General features: G+C 33.9%; 1 pseudogene; it reads left to right on the top strand.

Moving 5' to 3' along the window:
- The first annotated feature begins 9102 nt into the window (after positions 1 to 9102).
- LOC149242988 (polyadenylate-binding protein 8 pseudogene) lies at positions 9103 to 10710 on the top strand (annotated as a pseudogene).
- Positions 10711 to 14092: the final 3382 nt, after the last annotated feature.

The following is a 14092-nucleotide window of genomic DNA, read 5'->3' as shown; positions in this document are numbered from 1 at the left end:
TCTCATGCCTTGTAAAAATACCATCAAAGGGAAAGAATCAATAAAATTGTTCTTTTAATAGGTCTAGGTGAACTTTGGGATACCGAGGAAAAACATTTGAAATAGGGACAAGAAAAATTCTTAGTGTATTTTAGATTACATTGTGGGGGAAGATTGATGTGAATTTGAAGAGGTCTATAACATTCCATCCATAGAAAAATGAAAAAACATAACTATTCAACCTAATGTTTATGTAGCTTTTGAGGGGTTACAATTATAAGCATCGAAGGGCTGGTAGGAACGGGAAGTGGAGGGGGGAAAGGTTATTTTTTACTACAATGGAACTATAGAATCAACCTTTTCTTGGGGTCTAGTATTGAGATCAAATAATTAGGCTTAGGCCTATGATCTCCTTCAAGTATTATCTTTGGCCCATTCTCACAATATTTCTAACCTTGTGAATATTAGAGACTCTAAAATTATCATATGGTACTAATAATTCTTCCAAAGGATATGCATCTGAAGAAACTTCTCAAGCGAGTTTGAGCCCTATTATGAATTTTCATTCTTACAAATTGTACCATGTGTTCAGATAGAATAATAGTGAAGATGATTAGTAGGATAATGAAGGCACATCCTTGGCCTTCGTTAAAATATTAATCAATGACGAAGAAAAAATATATTACATTCTTTAATGAAATTGTTTAGGGTTAAAAATTATCAAATTTTGAAAAAAAAGTGTGTCAAGTGGTGTTTCAAAAAGATAATATTAGTCTCCTCTTCCCAGCGCTTGTGAGGGCTTGTTTGAGTTTTGGGTATGTGAATTTGGTGCCAACAACATGCAAGAGGACATCTCAAATAATATTCATGACCATCTCCTTTCTAATTTCATTAATTTTGTGAATAATAATTCAAGATGGTCTTTTGTCGACTTAGAAATGGCACATTTTAGGGCTTTTGGGCCGTATTTGATTGAGTATTACAAGGCATTTGGGCATAATTTTCCACGTGGAAATATTTTGGTAGTGATTTCAAATGTCATTTCAATGATTTAGGTCATTTGGAAGATATTATATCATGATGAGGAATTAAATTTTGATTGTGGTTTGTACTATTTCCCAGCAAAAAACGTCGCAATGACCATAGGAAGGTAGATAGATTTATGGGCACACATATATTACATCCCAGTTCTTCAGCATTACGAGGTGTGTAACATTATTATTCATTAGAATTCATTTCAATTTATTTCTATGTACCTTTTTTCCTCCAGTGTAGGCTCCTCTCTTCAACTTGTTTTTTGGACTCCATTGGATTTTTAAAGGAAAGTAAGGCCTAGATTAGTAGAATTTTGGCGTGGTTTTTTGATATTGCACATGGAGTGGTTGAGGTAGAATATTTAGGATGAAAACCAATGCGTCAATGGGAATACAAAGATAGGAACATTTCTTCTTCTTCATGCAAGTGGTAAGCCCCTTCTTTGTCAATTCAATGCAGTATTTAGAAATGCTTAATGTCTGGTAGTCATGTTGGGTTCTTTCATTCCCTTTTATTCTGTCATTGAAATTTTGTTGATTTTTTTTTGGGCCTATAGTTAGGGTGGTATAAACTCTTGGTGGAATTTGAATTTGAATTTGAAGTTGATGCTCCTAAGAAAGAGAAGTTTTCAAGGAATTTCTATTATGCCCCACCATTTTGGTAAATTTAGTGTCAACTCATGGATTATATGCAACAACTTCATGAGGAAGTTTTTACTCTGTTGTTAAAATATAAGCATGCACAATGGAAATTCTTATTGATCATTGATCCCTTTTTCAAAATATATAATATGAATTATCTAGCCTTCACCAGCAGTTAGAGGAACTGTAAGTGACTCTCAACCAACAACCTTTATAGTTATCTACATATAATAACTCACTTATTTATAAGAAGGAAATCCTTTCTAAATTTAATGATCCAATCCTAGATTTGGAAAACGATACATAACAAGGAGGTTTAGGCTAACCCACTCCCACTTATTAGCATGTTTAGAAAATGTTGTCAAATTTTAAGTGCTTTTTGGAAAAAATTTACCACTAAATATCATAGGTTAGTTATATCTAAAGATTGGATCTTTGAGCTCTTGGGAATTTGGAATAGAATTCCAAACATTGGCTTTTCATTTAGTTTTTCCCCATTTTGATGCAAAATTTGTGACCCAAACACATTTTTTTAATATCTTTTCTCATTCCAGCTAAAAAAAATACAACCAGACACATCCAAACACTTGGGATGAAAACCTAATATAGATATAACACACTTATATTAGAGAAGTACACACTTATATTAGTAAGTCCCCTTTTGAAACTTGCTTTAAAGGTTTGGAACCTTCACGTTTGGATGTTACACATGGACAAAAAGGAGAAGTGAGGGAGGATCTCATAGGGGATGCATTAAGAGTAGAAAAAATTATTGAGAAGATTAGATAAATCCATTTGCAAGTACATAAGACATTGAAGAATTCAAAATAAAAATATAGTATCATGAATTATGAGCATAGAAAAAATAATTTATTTAGAGTAGGAGACAAAATATAGTTGCAGTTGAACAAGGAAAGACTATAGGTCCTCATGGTAAGAAGATCAAGGTTTTGTGGTATGAACCTTTTGAGATATTGGAAAAGGTGGGAGATAATTCCTACAAACTCAAACTACCTTGATACATGCACATTTACTCAATAGTGAATGTCAAAAGTCTCAAACTCTATAAGCCTCCCATTTTGGAATAAGAAGAGGAGCATGTGTTACCTTCCATGGAGGACTGAGCTCGAGATGCCCTAGAAGAGTTGACAAAGCATACAATTTTACAAAAGAGGTATAGAATTAGAAGATAGAGGTAACATGACCTTTGCTAGATTGAATTGAAAGGAAAAATACCAAGAAAATATAAATAGTACTCCAAGAAGAAGGTAGAGAAAGAATTTCCTCACCTAATTCAGTATGGCTTTTGAGGATCAAAAGCCTTCGAAAATGGGGAGGCAGGATTTGTATCAGATCATCATATTATTTTTCATTTATATCAATGCTTTTAGAGTGGAAAAAATTGGATGAATCAACTTGTAGGTAATTTTACATTTACCCTATTTTATGATTTGATTCCTCTTCTAGGTCCTCTACTAGGCTTCACAAACATTCTCTAACAATCTTCTACAATTACACGTCTCTAATATAGACTTAATTTCACTCCTTTACTTTGTTCCTTCATGCCATAAAATATGACAGACAATCATTTTCACAAACTTCACAGATGATTGAAGATTACTTTCCCCCAAAAAATGCCAATCTCTTTTTCCTATTTATATTTTACTGGATCAATTAGATATGGCAAGGCCAACCCTCAAGATTTATGATTTTATTTTTTTTCTTACAAGAAATCTTGTCCGGATGAACCAAGTATAGCCTGATTCCTTACCTCTTTGGAGCTTAAATTGAATTGCATGAAACCATATGATGTGACTGTATTCTATAAAAATATAGATCTAAGACCTTATGAGAATTGTAAATTAAAATTCACCAGATATTTTCAACTTAGATTACAACCTTCAACACTAAAATTCATTATTTACCCCATAGGACCAGGAGCTGGGATGATAGGCTAAAACAACAAACTATGACACCTAAATTTAGACCATATTGTGAATCTGAACAAAACTGGAGTTGTATGGGACTTGCAGGGAATTTCCAAGCCAAGTAACACAATCAATAAATAATTTCACATTGGAAAAAAAATTGGAGTGCCCTTCAAACCCAAAGAAAATTCATCAAGTAGGCCACTACAACTAGTTAACACAAATTTATGTGGGCTTAGAAGAACTGAGACTCCAAGTGGTGTGGTTGAAAGATGCAATAGGTCTGTGCAATAATTAGTAATAGCAATGATGGAATCACTTAGTATCTTGATTGAGAAAAAAACAATTATCTATATTCCTTTCTTTTATTGAAGTTGAATATATAGTAGCTACAACTACTTGTAGTCAAATTTTGTGGTTGAAACAAAATCTACATGATATGAAAGTTACTTATGATAAACCCATTCCAATCATCCGTGATGACACAAGTGTAATTAACATATCCAAAAAATCCTATTCTTAATTTAAAAACCAAACATGTCCCCATAAAGCACCATTTTCTTAAAAAACAAGTGGTTGATAGATCATGAAGTTAGAATATGTCTCGACTAAGGAACAAGTTGTTGTTATTTTCACCAAACCTCTTTCCTGATAACCTTTTAAGTATTTAAGGTAGAAGCTTGGAGTGATGTATCACTCTTCTCTTCATTGCATTTATTCACAAGAAAAGTGGGAAAACATCTAAATATGTACAAAGATTGATATAATGACTCAAGAACAACCAAATTTAGGGAAGTCTACCAGTGGAAAATTAATATCACAAACCTATTATATCTTTTTAAGGGGATAATGGTAAGAGGGGGAGTACCTGATCCACCTTTTCCATTGATGTTAGTGGGGGAGAGTAAGCAAACATTGGAGATGAGATAAAATGTGTATAGAGATATTGAAGATGGAGAGTGAGCAAGGGAGAGAGAGATCAACTATTAGCTCTTCAAAACCAATGTTTGGAGTGTTTCCAAGTGGTGGTGCCATTAGCTCCACTAAGGAAAATAAGTATTTTGTTGGGTATTCCTCTCGAAGACATTTCCAATGGTATATGGCACTTGATCTAACTCTCTGTGAATAAAAAGAAAACTAAGGTTGAATTTTGGTAGTTCAAGCAAGGTTCCAGCTGATGATGATTCTTGTATTGGTCTGACATTGTCCAGACCAACACAAAAGATGAAATGGTGGAAGCATGGAGGTAGCAAGCAATGGCTAGTAAGGCTTACAGTCACAACCCCTAGTCATATGGTGCTTGGTCTATGCACTCAAGTGCTCACCTGATCCCCCATCCTAACGATGTGGAAACATAAGCAATGGGCAATGTGTAACATGGGGGCTTCACGCAATGTACCTTTGACATAGCACATGCATTTGTGGCATAGAAAGAAATACCCTTAATTTGACTACATAGTGGAATATACCTCTAAAAATCACATTATTTTATCCCCTGCCAATATGAACCTAATACACCTTCCCAATTAGAAAAATTCCTACTTTCACTTGATATTGTAGGTGTCAATTTTTTCACTAACATTTTTTATACCCCTTTATATTTTTCCAATAACTTTGAGCTCCATTTTCTATACCTACCAATATAAAAACCCTTTACCCCCTATTATATGCTCAATATATTATGTAATTTTTTTCCTCAATGTATATCAGCTAATATGATAGCACGTGGTATGGTATTTCTTCCCTTGTGAAGCCCCCGCGGTGAGTGGTAAGCCCACATGACATTTCAAGGAGATTGTGTGGCCCAATTAGATTATTACACATGGTGGTGACATTATAGGATGACACATGACACCCTGCGGAGATGGCACATTGCAGGTGGATTTGGCCCCTTTAGGTGACTAAGTGGCACTTTTTGAGTCACACATGACAATGTCGTGGTATGAAATGTGGTAGAAATATGACATGGGAAATGATATGGTAGTGACATGATAAAGCTGATGTAGCAAAATAGTACACATGGAAGGTTCTGATTGGATGTTGAAGATTAAATGTGGCACTCGCAGGACTCACACCAAGGACTAGTTTTGCAAAGATTTTTGGTGCACTTATCCCTTGGATAAAATGACCAAGAACTAACAAATGAACCCAAAAATAACATAATGACAAATTAAAATTCATTTGGAAATCAGTGATCCGGGAGTCCAACACTTTTTCAATTTACAAATTTTAATTTCGAATGGATTTGGATTAAATAGAAAAGCATATTGAATATTTGGACATTCAAAGTCTTTGAGAAATTCAGGGGTATTCACAAAAGATTGAATCCATATTTCGAGCACAAGGGCTAGTTGATCCATCTAGCTATCCTAGAACCGAAGAGTTAAGAGACGTAAAAAAAATTACCACAATAAAATATGTGGATATTGTATTAAGAAAGAATAAGGGAAGTGGTCAATATTCCAATGGTCATGGTTCTATATCTTGCACCATCTAAATATTTGATGATTTGGGAGTTTAGAAGTTTATTTGCACGTCCATAGGGTGCCACATGTCATCCTGTACATGTCACCAACACGTTCCATCGTGGTCATGTAACTACCATGTGTCATCATTTCATTGGGAGACATCCCTCCTTTCCATATCATGTTGGCTTATTGCTTGTCGCTCACAACTTGTTGTTGATGTGTGCACATCATTAGACCTGATGGTGCGATAAGCACTTGGATTCTTATGTGAAGCACCTTATGACCAAGGGTTGTGACTAGAAGCCTTATTGGTCACATCTCCTTGACTTTGCAATTCCGCCTTTTCAAATTTGGTGTTGGTCCAATGGGGGACCCATCCTAGAATCATGATCAACTAGAACCCTGCTTGAACTGCCAACCTTCAACCTTAGTTCTCTTTTCATTCCTAGGGAGTTAGATAAAGTGCCATATGTTGTTGGAAAGTTATTGTATAAGAATATACAACTAAATACTTAGTTTTCTCATTAGAGCTAAGGAATTGAAGAATAAAATGGAATAAAAGATATTACCTTCATCCTTGACTTCAAGCTAGGAAGCAACACTCATAAACACATCAATGATAACAAACATGCCAAGCTCCCCCTGAACATGACACTTGATATTAATGACTTATACTGAAATCAATGACAATAATTGCCGAAAATCTCAACATTCTTTGACAAAAGACTTGGTTAGTCTCAGTTCAATAATAAAGGTTCATTTATAGATCCCCTTTTGCATGCATAATCAGTAAGAATAAGGGAAAATCACAAGAAGAGAAAGTGATATTACAGGGGCTTTTTTTACTTGTCATATTTTGATTTGATAAGGACTTCATCCACATGAGCAAATGAGTCCCTATGTTCTACCAGCTAACATTCAAGTTGTTTTTCTAGATGGTATTCCTAATTAAAGGCTTATTTTGCAACTAAATATGTAAAATTCATTGATTTCGATCTATAGTGCTATTAGATGCCACCATCCCCCCCGCCCTTTTTCTTTCCTTGCATTAAAAATAATATCCTTTAATTTTCATTGATACATGTAATGTAGGAATGCAATATTTGTGTCTACCTATGATGTGATAAAAAGGCAATTATTTGGTTAAATTTCTTTAGGGGGCTTGATTTATCTAAATTTTTCAATGACATAGATTGATGTTTGAAATTTTTAGTGATCCCTTTAAGGATATAAACTCTTATTAATTCAGGGGATAAGGCATGTGTGACATAATACTCATCAATTCCATGCTTTCTTCATATTCTACCTACAATAAAATAATTACTAGTCATTTCCATGGTATAAATTAAGAAGTCGATGAGCATTTTGACACAATTTAATCACATATTGCATTAATTCACACTAGTTCACAATGACTAATATATAAGCATCATTCTTACACTCAATTCCAAAGCCCTCACTAATCCAATTTATTCCATATGAATTTGTGATTTTGTAAAAGATTGTTTCTACAATGTTTACACCAGATCACTTCATTGATCACACAACTTTCCAACAAGAGATCACACTAGTACTACAAATTCGATGTGATCTATCCCACAACTTCTTTTACTAGCTTTGTTAGCAGTGAATGTATCGCTCAACTTGAAGACCCTTGCATGCATTAGAAATAACATTTCAACATCCAAATAATTTGTCAATCCAATTGTAAACATTTATTAGATATCAACTGTAAAAATGATGAAGGGTGTTGGCACTTGTAAAATCACCCATAGATTGGCCCACTTAAAATCTACCTACAAAAATATATTCATAGAAATAAAGTGGACTCTGAAAGAATCTATGTTCACAAGTTCACCCATAAAGTTGAAATGACCTTGTATTTGTCAAGACCCAACGAAGTGAATAAGCCCACCACCAGAAGTGTCCTACACACAATGGAAAAGGACACAATTATTTTCAATCCAAGCACAAATGTCAATGGAAAAGGAAAAAACAATCAATGTATTGTTCATCGATTGATAGATATGGAAGCATGCAGTCAAGTGATGAAGGAAATGATGACTGAATATGAATCACAAGAAGATGCATAAAATGAAAGTAACGGTAGTAGTGATTGCGAAGAAGGGAGATTACATTTTGAGTTTATTTTCAAGTCGTAGGGAGCTGTATTGTAGATTGAACCTAAATGAGATGGATAGAGATCACCCATGGGAAACCATAGTGAGGATTGCACCAAAATAAAACGAATGGAGGTGACCATTACATATGTTATGCTTGGGTTACATGTAGTGTTCATATTTGACCATGATGTTAGTGCATTCCATGACTGTGCTAACCTTAAAGAATGAAGTGATGATTGACTTTGTTCATTATGCATGAGATGAATGATAAGAATTAACTCAATTGATTGTTCAATCATTAATTAATGGTTAAAGATGTGTTGTGAGCTCTTAAAATGTAACTATATTAAAGATCAATTTATACCATTATGAAAATGGCTACATACTCATATCACGTAAATCAGCATTCGATGACTTCTCAAAGTGTTATATTCATAATCAATGCATGTAGTGGTTATTTTGATCGACAATATATTTACGAATTGATGAAATTCCATGTACATTTGGTGTTTACATTTCATGGTATCACCATTTAATTTGTTTAAGCATGTTACTTGCTTTTTGTTAAGATCCTCATGAACATGCCCAAAAAAACCATAAATCATTTCATGCCCAAAAAAAACCATAACTCATTTCATATGACAATAGATCACATTGCATCTTTTTCAATTAATAAGATTAATTAAAAGGGCAAAAAAAAACATAATTAACTCTACCAAGAATATTCTATAAAGGTTAAATCCTTATTATCAACCTCATAATTATTAATAATTAAATTAAAATTGTAAAAACCTGGTTCTAAAATAGACATACCTATAAACTGACAAATTCTTTAATTGAAGTTGATAGTAATTTTAATTTTTTTAATAATAATTTATTATTCAATTCGAATGGAAAGGCCTCTATCATGATAATACAACGCCAACGCATGATAACAGTTGGAAAGATCGACCCGGCACAATATTTTCACCACATCTATATATATAAATCCACACCACTCAAATTGAATTCAGTTGGTCAATTGGTGGGTCTAGATTTTTATTTCGATATCTTTAAGGTGGGTCTGGATTTTTATTTTGATCGAAGGGTGTTTGGAAGCTGTGGTTCAAGAGAAAGCAGAAATAAAAACAAAGACGCATCAGTGGCAGTTGCTACTGCTGTTAAGGTCCAATCCCAAGAAGAACACGCTGCAGTTACTAATAATGGCAGCCACAATATGCAAGTTATTAATAATGGCAGCGAGAATGAATCAGTATCACAAGTTATTAATAATGAATCAGCAGGGCCCAAATCTCAGAGGGTTATTAATAATGAATCCGTAGGGACCAAGTCTCAGGGAGTTTTTAAGAATGGCAGCCAGAAGGAGAAGGAGAATATACCAGTGGGGCCCAAATCTCTGTATGTGGGGGATCTAGAGAGGAATGTTAGCGACGCCCAAATTCAGGAACTCTTCCAATGGGTTGGCCCCGTGGTCAGTGTTCGCATATGTAGAGATGCCATGACCAAGACTTCACTCGGATACGGCTATGTCAATTAAAAAACTGCTGGAAATGCCAGCGAGGCTTTACGCAGCTTGAATTTTACACCCCTTAATGGAAAGCCTATTCGAATAATGTACTCACAGCGTGACCCCAACATTCGCCAGTGTGGATCCACAAACATATTTATTAAGAATCTTCACAAAGCAGTAGACAATAAAACCCTCTATCACAAATTCTGTGTGTTCGGACCCATTCTCTCTTCTAATATCGCAATAGATGATGCATCAGGGCAATCCAAAGGTTATGGATTTGTGCATTTTGAGCAAGACCAAGCAGCAAAAAACACAATAAAATGTATGTATGGTTCGTTGATAAATGACATACCTGTTTATGTTGGCCCTTTTATGAAAAAGGAAGAGCGAGAAGAATTAAAATTCATGAAAAAGAAGAAGCCAGAGCCACAACAAACAAAATTCATGAAAAAGCCAGAGTCAGAGTCAGAGTCACAACAAACAAATGGAGAAGCCAAGTTTAAAAATTTGTTTGTTAATAATTTACCAGAATCCATGAATGATGAGGATCTGAGGAATTACTTTGGTAAGTATGGAACAATTACCAGTGTAGCAGTGATGAGGGATGAAGCTGGAAAGTCAAAGTGTTTTGGATTGGACAATTTTGACAATACACACAATGCAGCAAAGTGCGTTGAGGGTTTAAATGGCAAGAAAATTGATGGCAAGGAATTGTATGTTGGAAAAGCATTGAAAAAATCTGAATTAAGGGGGCAATCCAGAACAAATCTTTATTTAAAACATTTGGATGATAGTATTGATGATAGAAAGTTGAGAGAACTGTTTTCTATTTATGGAACGATCACTTCATGCAAGGTAATGAGGGATATCGAAGGATACAGTAAAGGTTCCGGATTTGTATCATTCTCATCTCCTGATGAAGCATCTCAAGCTTTGGCAGAAATGAATAAGAAAGTTGTCATAGGCAAGCCTTTTTATGTTTCTCTGGCTCAGAGAAAGGAGGAGAGAAGAGCAAAGCTATAGCCTCATTTCTCTCAATTGCCTAATCCACTGGGAAATTGAAGAAAGCGCAGATGATGCAACAAGAGTTTAAATTGATGGCAATGAATGATACCTTGGAAAAGCACTCAAGAAATCTACAAATCTTTATTTAAAACATATGCATGATAGCATTGATGATAAGACGTCGTGAGAGCCGTTTTCCTTTTATACCACAATCACTTCATGCAAGGAAACGAGGGATTCTATTTAAGTCTCATTCCATTTTCCTTTTATGCCACAATCACTTCATGCATGGCAACGTAATGAGAGAAGTCCTCCATAAGCCTCTTTATGTTTCTCCTGCTTAACGAAAAGAGGAGAGGAGCAATGTTGCACTCACATTTCTCCTAGTTACCTAATCTAGTTGGCATAGCACCAATTGTTCTTGCCCCGTGTCTCTGTTTATAATCCAAAAGGTCCTAGATTATATTTAAATGATCATTGCTAAATTGGTTTATCTTTTAATTTGCAAGTTAATTCACATTTCATTTCACTTAGAGTTTCCCAAAATATTTCAAAAGTAATTATGCTGGAAATTTGTTAATAGTTGATAAAATTTCAATTTATTTGTTTGCAAATTAGTTTTAATCATATATATTTTTTTAAAGGTTCTTTGAATTTTTTTAATGGCATTATATCAAACTTTAGTTTGTACCTCTATGAAGTTGGCTCCATAGTTATACATTATAAACAAACATTCAATGATATCACATAGTATTATGATCTCTATCAATGCTTGTATATTTGTAGATGTTAGCTAGGTCAATAAAATACTTATAATTTGATGAATTACATGTATTTATTAATGTGATAATGCGATCTAGGCACTAGTTGGTAGATGTAGAATTAAGATGCATCATGATTTTTGAATTAATAAATAAACACATTAAATTGTAAAATCACATAACCAATCTTTTGTCGACGCGTTTCGAACCAACCAGTGTGGTTCATCGTCAGGACAAGTTGAAGAACCAATTCGGCTAAGCTGAATAAATAGAGTGTGCAAAGACTCCAACGGCTATATTGCCAACTGCTAATTTTGACCTAAGGATCCTAGTCAAACCACTAACATTACTATAAATAGCTACAACAGGTAAATTTTTTAATTTATATCTGAAATTAAAATCGATTTGATATTTTTTAGTATATAATATAATATCATATTTACTATAATGGTCATATGTCTATAATTATTATTATTTAAATATTATGTCATTCTTAAATTTAGTTATATTAGGTAATTACTCTTTAAAATTACCTAATATTTTAAAGAGTAATTACCTAATATAACTAAATTTAAGAATGACATAATATTTAAATAATAATAATTATAGACATATGACCATTATAGTAAATATGATATTATATTATATACTAAAAAATATCAAATCGATTTTAATTTCAGATATAAATTAACAAATTTACCTGTTGTAGCTATTTATAGTAATGTTAGTGGTTTGACTAGGATCCTTAGGTCAAAATTAGCAGTTGGCAATATAGCTGTTGGAGTCTCTGCACACTCTATTTATTCAGCTTAGCCGGATTGGTTCTTCAACTTGTCCTGACGATGAACCACACTGGTTGGTTCGTAACGCGTCGACAAAAGATTGGTTATGTGATTTTGCTGAAGATTATCTAAACAATGTTATGGATCACAGAAGTCTAAATTCCTTAAACATTAAATTGTAGTTGAGGATTGCTGACATTTAGACTTTTTCCTTGCACATAAAAAATAAAATTATCTAATCCCTCTAATCAGTGATGTATGGGGGAATAAGGAACCCCAAAACCAGCCCATCTTACACATCACCTTGTAGCTACATGTTTATTTAAGAAAAATGGAGATCAATATACCATATTGAGTTATTGCATGCATACATCACAATATCATTTAGGTTGATGTTTATATTTTTTTCATTCATTGTGGTTACATGTTTATTTAATAAAAAGAGAAAAACATAATTGGAGGAAGACACTTCTTCTCTTAATTGTTGAACTTTTAACCTATATTAACTCAAGGCTCAGTACTTTAACTAGGCTATTCTAATTGGAGTAGACACCAATATAGTATGCATGCTTTTTTTTAGTCAAAACTAGAATTACATAGTTGAGTGAGCAAATTTCATGTTAATGGTAGGTTACTCCAAACTACAAAATTTTTCTCAATAATCTCCCTCTTTGGCATTGATGGAAACACCACCAAATATAGATACCAAACATTTTAGGCCATTGATGGTGCTTTGGCCACATTAGTTATGCTATTAATTTCCTACACTCCAATTTTGTTGTTTTTCTCACTCTCCCCCTTTTTCTTCTAAGAATCCAATTACATTCTCCACCATGAATATATTTGTATCAAGAACCATAAAGAATCCCAGTATGCTAATGTTTTCTCACTATCCCCCTTTGATATCAATGGAGAAAAGTTTGAATACTCCCCTCACAACTAACCTTCCCCTGTGATTATGTTGTGCTAAGGTGAGATTCTTGTAGACTTGTCTACTCCTTAGAAAATTAATCTCTTATATTCAACTATCCCTACACTTATTTGGATAGTTTCCCTTTGATACACCTATTATGTAGTTGATGATACACCCAACTGTTAGTTGATGCTACCCATGTAGCTATGTTAGTTGATGCTACCCATGTAGCTACATTTTATTGAAGTGACGACTACTTTTGAAGTGCTTAACGCTTTTAGGATTGTGTGGTGATACTCCTATTGCATATAATCGCTGACACATCCAAATACAACAATTATTTAGTTGTGCTACTACAAGATAACCACTATTGGATGCTCTTCGATATTGAGACAAAGGTTACAAATTTTGTTTGAACGCACACTGAGAGGAAGCAGATTGACTCAATTATGAAAGGTGAAGTAGTCAACAGCGGGGTAGGCGATTTTTTTCAGTGGAATATGAAGAGGTCAACAACGTGAGGATAAATTGGATGAACACATAAGAAAAGGGTATTTTTGCTTTTTCTTTTTGCTATTGGTTTGTTCGGGCCCTTGGCTCTTGTGATGTTGGCGCTAGTTTGTCTATTGCACAATGTTTATAGAGTGTAATTGGATGATGGATGAGTTGGCGAGGGTGTTTGGTTGTTGTGCATGCTATTGCTATGTAAAAACATGGGAATTTGAAGTACTCTGAGGACTCCACTCTTAGTTTTGTATTCTTTTCTGTAACAACACATTTTGATAAAATATAAGTATTTAATTTTTTGGTTAGTTCTCGTGAGCATATTTGAATTAATCTTTGTTTGTGCTTTGTTATTTAGTCCTTGAATTAATTAATTTAATAAGAAAATTCAAATGTCATAGGATGTGTGCTTTGAAACAATGATCCAGATTCTGTAGATG

The sequence above is a fragment of the Pinus tabuliformis genome, chromosome 8, assembly GCF_031772625.1.
Source record: "Pinus tabuliformis cultivar Carrire ecotype Pingquan chromosome 8, CPIR1, whole genome shotgun sequence".
NCBI lineage: Eukaryota > Viridiplantae > Streptophyta > Pinopsida > Pinales > Pinaceae > Pinus > Pinus tabuliformis.
This window is presented reverse-complemented; position numbering and strand designations above follow the sequence as displayed.